The sequence below is a fragment of the Hemicordylus capensis genome, chromosome 4 (genome assembly GCF_027244095.1).
Source record: "Hemicordylus capensis ecotype Gifberg chromosome 4, rHemCap1.1.pri, whole genome shotgun sequence".
Classification (NCBI taxonomy): Eukaryota; Metazoa; Chordata; class Lepidosauria; order Squamata; family Cordylidae; genus Hemicordylus; species Hemicordylus capensis.
Window position 1 is genome coordinate 70855096 of NC_069660.1, and position 9165 is coordinate 70864260.

Consider the following 9165-nt stretch of genomic DNA (forward strand, 5'->3'; position numbering starts at 1 on the left):
ATTCAAAGAGTGTAAGGCTGTTATACCATTCAGTGAAATGTGAATTTGTCACAAAAGAATATTCCAGTTGAAAATTCATTCTCTGGTTCTCCAGGCTGCTCTGCTACTAAGCCAATGACCATTTCCGTCTTGCATGTATTTGTGTCTACCATCAGATGTCAGTATTGTAGTTCTTATGCATGTGGTCGTACTCCTATATGAACAAAAATTCTAGAAGTATACCTATGCTGTAGCAAAAACTGTCCGGCAACACTTTCAAGGACGACAAATCAGGACTACTTGAGCTTTTGAAGGCAGGACCCCACTACACTGAAAGCAGGAGCATTTATCTACATTTCTACCCTGCTGTTCCTCCAGTGAGCCCAGAGTGGTGTACACGGTTATGTTTATCCCCACAACAACCCTGTGGCTGAATGGGGATTTGAACTCGGGGTTCCCCACTCCTAGTCCAATACTTTGACTATTACACCATGCTGACGTTAAAATAATTAGTGATCCAAAAGCTTTTGGTTTAAAATGAGAGTTAAGCTGCTTAACATTTTCACTCATGCTCTAAAAAGAATGGAAATTGCAAGTTAAGGTGACCATCTTAACGTCTGTGCCATATAAGATGATGGCAATCTGGTATAAGATGATGGCTTTAGAAAAGAGGCTCCATGCACCCACACTTTGCCTTGGTCTTTCAGTTGTACATTGGGCTGGGGAGGGATGCATCCAGGCAGACATTTAACAGGAACAGTTTCCCAAATCACTTCCTAGAGATGCCTCTAATGAATTTCTGCCTGATGCATCTCTGATAAAAGCAAAGTGTGGGTGCATAGATATACACAAAGGCATGCACAGGTAGGCACAGTCAGAGAATGCTGGCTTGCTGGAGCCGGGGCGAGGCGCATGGCCAAATGAGTGAGGAGTGTTCCCTGCCAGCTGCCCCACCGCCAGGGCTCAGATGGCCTCCGCACATGTGTCTGCACATGCATGGAGGCCATCTGAGCCCTCGTGGTGGACAGGGCAGTTGGCAGGGAACGCTGGCTTGCCGGGGCCAGGATGAAGTGCATGCCAGAATGGATGAGGGGTGCGCACTGGAATGGAGCGGTGGGTGGGAGCAGCAGGTGGCAGCATCAGGGTCAGGGCAGGGTTGGGGTTGGGGCTTGGGTTGCCAACATTCCATTGCCTGAATACGGGACACAAGTGGAAGGGGTCTTGTGGGGGGGGTCATCCTAGATGTGTGAGTAGCAATACAGTTGCAAAAACAACAAAACAAGCCCCATGATTTCACAAAGCTTCTTGTTCATACAGACCATCCCACGTAGACATAGAGCAAGTGTTAGGTGAAAGAGTAAGAGAATCCCCCAGGTTTACTCACACACCACAACCCTGCACCTTCCCCACTGAAAGCCTCACTGAAAGGCGTTTTTATCTGCCAGAAGTGGTGAGTCGGTTAGAAGAAATCTGTATGCCTATTTACGTTTGATAAGTAAACTATTACCAACTTGCAAGAGGCAAATAAAAGCAGGCAATTGCTCCTACATGTTTGCAGAGCAACTGGGGCTTTTTGGTGAACTTTGTTGTTTCTTTTACATTATAATATGGACTTCACCCAGACTTCAAAGGGCTCGATGCAAATGCAAATTTGAGGGATGAGGGAGAGCCCCAGGCTCTGCCAATAATATGGGGAAAACAGCACCCGTTTGGGACGAGAGATTTTTGCCTCAGATATGGGACTTCCCATATAATACGGGACTGTGGGGAACGCTCCTTGGGGCAGGAGGCAGCAGGGTCGAGGCAGCTGGAGTTGCAGAGCTGTGAGTCAGCTGCCAGGTGGGCAGCTACTGCACAGACTCTATTAGCACTAAAAATGCCCTTTTCTACATCTTAAAACCCAACTTTGAGGAAATCACTTGGGTCTCAGGGAGATATACAAAAGGCACTTTTCTGGCACGCAGTCTAAAGACTGAAACTATGCAAATGGACTACAAAATCATTTAAATAGCACTTCAAAAAATGTCGTCAACCCTTTAAGCCCCTGTTCAAAAGAGAAAACCTCTAAACTGCTCTATCTAAGCCATTTTCCAACAGATTTTCACCAAATTTGCAGGGGAGGTGACTCTTGTCACATAGTGAATGTGTACTAAAGGCCAGGAAGATCAGACAAATGGTTTTGATTTTATAAGCAATAGAATGTTCAAGGCTTTTTATGGCGGAATGTTGAAAACACTCTCCAGCTTAACTATACTGGGACAATCGTGCCAGTATAATAATAAGCCTATATAATACAACAGTAACAATACAGTCCCTATTCCCTACAGTAAGCTTAAATAGATGTATCTGAGATAACAGCATATTCTTCCTCTTTACCAAAGCTTCCATTTCCTTTCCCTTCCTTTCTTGTTTACTTGCGTCAATATGTAATTTGTAAGGTTCTCAGAGCAGGGTCCTGTCATTTCATTCTTTGTAAAGTGCCAGGTACATGGTAGTGCTATATAAATAATAACAATAATTTCATGGAAATGACATATGGACATTTCCCGTGAGAGTCTTGTTTTCTCTTGATGCTTCACTTGCCCTGCAACCAAATAATGGAGGGGGACTGGGCTAGCATTGCTTTCAGGGAGAAGCTTTGTTGCGGGGAGATAATTGGGATTTATTTTTTAAAGAAATCATGTACTTGAGCACTGGAGAGGGTGAATGCAAAAGAGGCAAGTTGTTCTAGTAAGAACTAATCAGCCTACTTTCCTTTCACTGTCTTTACAACTGGACTAAATTTGGTTCAAATCGAGGTCCACAAGTTAGATCTCTTGGGCCTCAAGTGATTGTACCTCAAGTGAGCTTGTGTCGTGAGCAGGCAATCAACAAAATGGGGCAAAGAGAGCACATGCTCCCTTAACCTCATTTTGGAGGTGGGCTCCAGAGGCAGGTTTGCCACCATACCACCACTGGGAGCCACACGTCTCCCAACAGTTCACACGCACAGCAAAGAGCAGACTAAGGCAGCCAATCTCGATCTTTGCTGCATGTGTGAACTGTTTGCTGAAGATTTTCTCACACTCTCTTCACAAGATTCATAGAGATAAATTATAAGAAGGTCGTCATATTTCGACGGACTGGAAAGGTTCGTCTCCAGTTACCGCCAACTCGTTTGGTGGCGACACAGAGACAGGCCTTCTCGGTCGCTGCCCCAAGATTGTGGAATGTGCTCCCTGCTGAGATACAATCCTCCCCATCTCTGGCAAATTTCAAAAAACACCTGAAAACCCATCTTTTCGCCCAAGCTTTCTCGGCTTCCTAACATTTTTAGGTTTTAATATCTGGTTTATTTTTAAATTGTTAAATTGATTTAAGTTTTTTGTATATGTTTTTAACTTGTTTTATGCGATTGTTAACTGCCTAGAGATGAAAGTTTGGGGCGGTGTACAGATTTGATAAATAAATAAATAAACAAATACATAATTTGTCTCTTACAACAAAAATAACAGTCCAGTGACGCATTAAAGATTCTTGGAGAGGCATACACCACCAGCCCTCTTACAGATAACTGAAAAAGCAGGGCTGGCCTCAGGGGTGGGTGGCACAGGTGGATGCCCAGGACACCTACCTGAACGGGGTGCCAAGCTGAGCTTGGTAGGTTGTTTGTTTGCTGAGTATACTGCCTGCAGTGAAACTTCAGTGGGATCCTAGACTAGGAGCAGGCGAACACTGGCAGCGAAGCAGCAAATTATTGAGAGGTGGCTCTAGGCCCTTTTCGTGGGCATTGCTGGGAAAACCTGGAAACAGCAGGATCTGTTACAAGACTAGGGACCGGGTCTCATGATCAGTGAGACCCGGTTCCTAGCCGTGAGCAGGAAGAGTGGGCTAAGCCCACTCTCCCTGCTCACGAGTGGGCAGGGAGCCCTAGGCGGCTGGATCAGCCGCCCACACAATGGCCAGCTCCAAGACGGAGCTGGCGGGGGCTGGGGAGCTCGGGGGCTGCACAGCCCCCGGAAGCCTCAGTATGCCCTGCGCGAGCGTGCAGGGCATACTGGGGAGATACCCGAGCCAGGAGGCTGCTTTTAAGCCTCCCGGCCGGGGGTCTACTCACAAGTAGCTGTGGCGCGGAGCTGTGCCACGGCTACTCACGAGCAGATAGTCCGGGTTTGCGGAGCGCTCGCACCACAAACCTGGGCTAAGGGGCGGGCTACAGGAGCGGGTTAGCCACTCCAGAACCACCGGGCTCGGCTGCGAGCCCAGTGGTTCTTACGATCACAAAAATCGGGCTAGGATTTTCCTAGCCCAATTTTTGTGATCGTAAGAATAGCCCCTAGGTTTTGCTATCTGCACAAGCCTCACAGTTTGGCAACAATGATAAACTAACCAGAGCAGGGGACACCAAAGGCTCTCCTCCTTGCCCAGTGCACTATTTATCCTTTGGCCGGTCCTGGGAATAGAAAAAAGAAGAAATAAAGCCTTTGTGTTTCAGTGATTAATTGCAACCCTCACAAACAGCTTGTAAGACCTATGTTCCACCCAAGACACTAAATAAATCAAGGACAAGACACTAAATAAATTAACAATGAAACCCTCGGCGTGCTCAATCAAAAGTAAGTCCCAGTGTCTTCAATGGCGCTTGGTCCCAAGAAAGTGTGGATAGGGTTATAGCTAAGAGCAACAAGCCAAAGGGGCCCAGTGCTGGTGAGAATTCTATGTGGATCCATCCAGAAATGGAGCGATTGCAGTGGGAATAAACAGGTCAACAAAGCAGGAGACTGTCTGGCAGAGAAACTGGGACAGTCAAACAAATGAAAGGGTGGGGTGATGCAAACCTGACCCACTTGAAGTGGGTCAGGCTTATATCATACCGCTATTTTATTTGCACACCTGCCATGGTGCAGGTGTGCAGAACAAAGGTTCCTGATAGGGAAAAAAGAGGCAGGCAGTAAGTGTTCTCCTTCAGTCGGCAGTAATGCTCCTTCAGGCTTGCTGAGAGCATCTGAAAGGATCCGCTTTTAGCCTGACCCACATTGTGAGGCAACTTCAGACAAGCTGGAGGCAGCCACATAGGCAGGTCAAGGATACACACCTCTTAGGTTATAAGCAAAGAGAGGTGACCACGAGAGACTGAATGAATACACAAACAAACTGAGGCCTAATAAGGAAGCAAACAGATTGAACTGTGCTCAACCTGTGTGTCCTATTCATCCTAGCAGGGCAGTTCACACGATAATTACTAGGGTAGAAGAAGATGCCTCCTACCCTATTTCAGGAGTTGTGCGAGCTCCTGATGATTGTCTGCAAGGGGGAAACAAGGTCGGAGGCTCCTTCCATGATTGTGTGGTAAGCAACAGATGGGTCAGAGGGCTTTTCCTCCTACTTCATTCAGCTGCCGGGTACAGCTGCTGGGCAGGAGGAAGCCCTTCAACCCAGCTGCTGCTTACCCCACGACCACGGATGAAGACTCTGACCTTCTTTACTCCTCTCAATCAAACATCAGGAGCCCGCACAGCTCTCAAACTAGGTTAGGAGGCATCTCCTACGCTAGTAATCATGTTCTGAACCACCCTAATGTATTCTCAGCACAGGCCTACTTAAGGTTGACCAAATTATGCTAATATACTGCACACTTATTCTTCGCAGACTATTGTCTTAAGCTCATATGCATACTGTATAGCATTAGCTAGTTCTTCATCAAATTATTGCAGTCCCTATATCCATGGTTCAGGCTCCACATATTGGAGCCCCTGCTAACCCCTGCTAACTTGGCAAAGAGGCACCTCTTAGCAGGGTGATTCTCTTTATTGAGCAGGGGGAGAGTAACTGGCCCTATCCACCCCAACACAGTACCTCCAGTGACTGTGCTGGGGTCTATCTTATGTTTCTTTTTAGATTGTGAGCCCTTTGGGGACAGGGATCCATCTTATTTATGTATAATTTCTCTGTGTAAAACACCCTGAGCCATTTTTGGAAGGGCGGTATAGAAATTGAATTATTAATAATAATAATAATAATAATAATAATAATAATAATAATAATGGAAATGTGAAACCTTACAATTGGCACACATGAAGCCATTCCTGAGTACATTGTGGCTGTTCTGCATTTCAGCATGCAGTGGCTCCAAGAGACCCTTTACATCAAATTATTCGCACAAATTATTCACACATTATTCACACTATTCACAAAACTGTTTACATACCACCACAAACTTCGCCAATTGAATTGCAATTTGTGTTTAGAGGGAGAAACTCCTTATCATTTAGACCTTCAGAGAAAGTATGCATCTCCCCCACCACCCTCCAACATTACCTACACAGCTGCCATATCAAAGGTCGATCACATGACTGCCTCATATCATAGCAGCCACAATTTACCACACTGCCATGGACTAAGGCAGTCATGTGATTGCTAACTGGCACGTACAGAACTGTGCAGATCCAGTTTTAGTATTCTAATCACCTGAAAAACAGCAGCTGCAGCTGGGTGCAAAGTCTGCTGTACAAAGAATTCTCTACATGGCTGCTACTTGAGTCCATTCCCTGAGTCAAGGGTGTGCAGGCATTTGGAACCATTTTTTTCCCAATCCAGGTCCAAAACTCGTTTCCCTAGATCATATTAGTTTTCTAAAAAGCTGAACTATTACAAATATCAGCACAGAAGTTGTGCTATTATAGCAAAATACCTCAGTAAATTATGAAAAAACCAAAGCAGATTCCTACAAAACAGAAAGCCAGAAGCAACGATTTTATGTGGAGCCAGAGAGGAAAGTCCACAGCACAGAAGGGCAAGCCTTACTTCTGTTCAATTCTGTTCAATACATGTTGTTGCTGTTTTTAAGGACTACATCCTAATCTATTATCCCATAGGAGGAGCCTGTTTAGTAATATCATGTGGGAATAATACCCGTGCTGTTCTGGATTCTGTCCCCTAGGGTACAAATAGCCATGTTCTCTGAGGTGCACAGGGGTCCCTGAAGGAACAGGAATAGCAGGCAGCTCAACTCATGTAAAACCCACTCAAGCAAGTAAATTGTTCAGTTTTAAACACAAGTCTGTATTCCTGTGTTGTTGGGTTTTGTTTGTTTGTGCCACTGTCAGTAGGAACAGTGCAGGAGTTAAAGAACACTAGAAGAACTTGAAGGGGCTATTCTCACGATTAGCAAAAATTGGGCTAGGAGAGCCTAGCCCGATTTTTGCTAATTGTGAGAACCACCGGGCTCGCAGCTGAGCCCGGTGGTTCTAGAGCGGGTAACCCGCTCAAGAACCCCTGCCCTAAAACCAGGTTTGCAGAGTGAGCGCTCTGCAAACCTGGTTTTAATCATCGTGACTAGCCGCGGCACGGCTTCACACCGCGCCTACTCACGAGGAGACCCCCGGAGGGGAGGTGAAAAGCCGCCTCCCGGCTCTGGGGGTCTCGCCAGCATGCCCTCCGCACTCACGCAGGGCATGCTGGAGCTTGCGGGGGCCAATCAGCCCCCACTCCCCCCCAGCCCCCGCCGGCTCCGTTACGGAGCCAGCAATCATGTGGGCGGCCGATCTGGCCGCCCAGGGCTCCCTCCCCGCTCACCCTGCAAAACCGGGTCTCATGGATCATGAGACCCGGCTCATAGTGTGTTTTTAAATTTTTCATGTGAAGGGGGACTTAGATTTCACTATCTCTGCATGTCGACAAAGAGCAAAAAAACAAAACAAAACTCTGTTGATTTAGGAAAATAAGAGCTGAGGGGAAAAAATAGTGCTTCATTCAGAAAGCATAGACAACTACACCACCAATGCCCACCTACTCACAAACCCACCTAAGGTGTTTTCACATGAGGCCTAAATCAACTTTGGCTTGCTTCTTCATGAAAAGTAGAAGCTACTTTGGCTGCTATGTATGCTTGATTTTTCTTCCACATTCAATTACACATTAACAACATTTACATATGGTGAAAAGAGTCTTTAAGCCATGTGTGTGGGGGGGGTGTGTGTGCATGCGGAGAAACCTTTTTGACTTGAGTGTTAATAGTAGTTCTTAGGCTACAGTTCTCACTGGCTTTGATTTATGGAAACTGAAGCCATCACACGCTGGCAGTGGAGGCAAACCCAACAGCTTCAGCAAATTTCTGATCACTTCACCCTAGAAAGTCAGTCTGTGGTATAATGCACCCCCTAGATGTCAGGTCAGGTTATGATCAGCCATAGGACCTTGCTTACGGGGGCAGACCATGGAGTGATGAATTGCCACATGCCTTTCTGCTGCTTAAACAAAGCTTGCAAGCCGTGGATACCCCTTGAGTTGTGCCAGAGCTTTCAAGCACACACCGGCATTTTAAAAGTTGCCTAGAGCCGATCCTATTTGTTTCAAAAGCCTCTGCTAGAAATGTGCCACAATTTCCTGCCTGCTGTTTTCCATCACTAATAGCAGCAACATATCCAGCCTGAACTGGGTTAGGGCTGCGAATCAGGGAGTCTGGCTGTTGCTGTTGTGGTGGAGCAGGCATTTGTGCCATAAACTATTTGTGTTTCAAGGAAGATTGTAAATTCCTGCTCATTCAACTGCTCTGCTCAGCACCACCCTCCCTTTTCCTGTGCTCGGAAGCCCAATACACACCAGTCTTTGTTCCCCGGACAGAACCTCGCCTTAGAGTGCCAAGATCCCTTACAAAACTAACACAGTTCCTAGAGCAGCGAAGGAATGCTAGACACCCCCATATGTTTCTAGTGCAGGGCCCCTCTTCTACTGACCCACTCTCCGGACCCAGTGCCTTCAACGTTTGGCCCAGAGAGAAGAATAGAACCAAACAGATGGGGTGGTTATTTTGGCACGAGCGTACATTTCAAGAGGTTTAGTTCAGAAGGACAAGAGATGTTGTGGGAAGCCGTTGGCTCAGATGTGGATCCCATAACCATGACAGATGAGCTATCGGGATATCATGGTGCAAGAGGCCAAGCTCATGGCTTGTGTTGGTACTCCTTAGTAGGCTCATCTAGAGACAGCTTATTCCCTTTTTTGGAAACATTACAATAGATTTGCTGTACAAACTATACAATAACGTTTTAGCAATGAAGTCTTTAGGGCTGCACAAAACCAGGGACTATCAAGTACTAGCACCAGAACCTGTATCCAGAGCCAAGGTCCAGCCTTTGAACATGTAAATAAACCAATCAGATTGTTGCTCCTGCCATGTGAGGAGTAAATTGTGTGCTGAAATGGGTT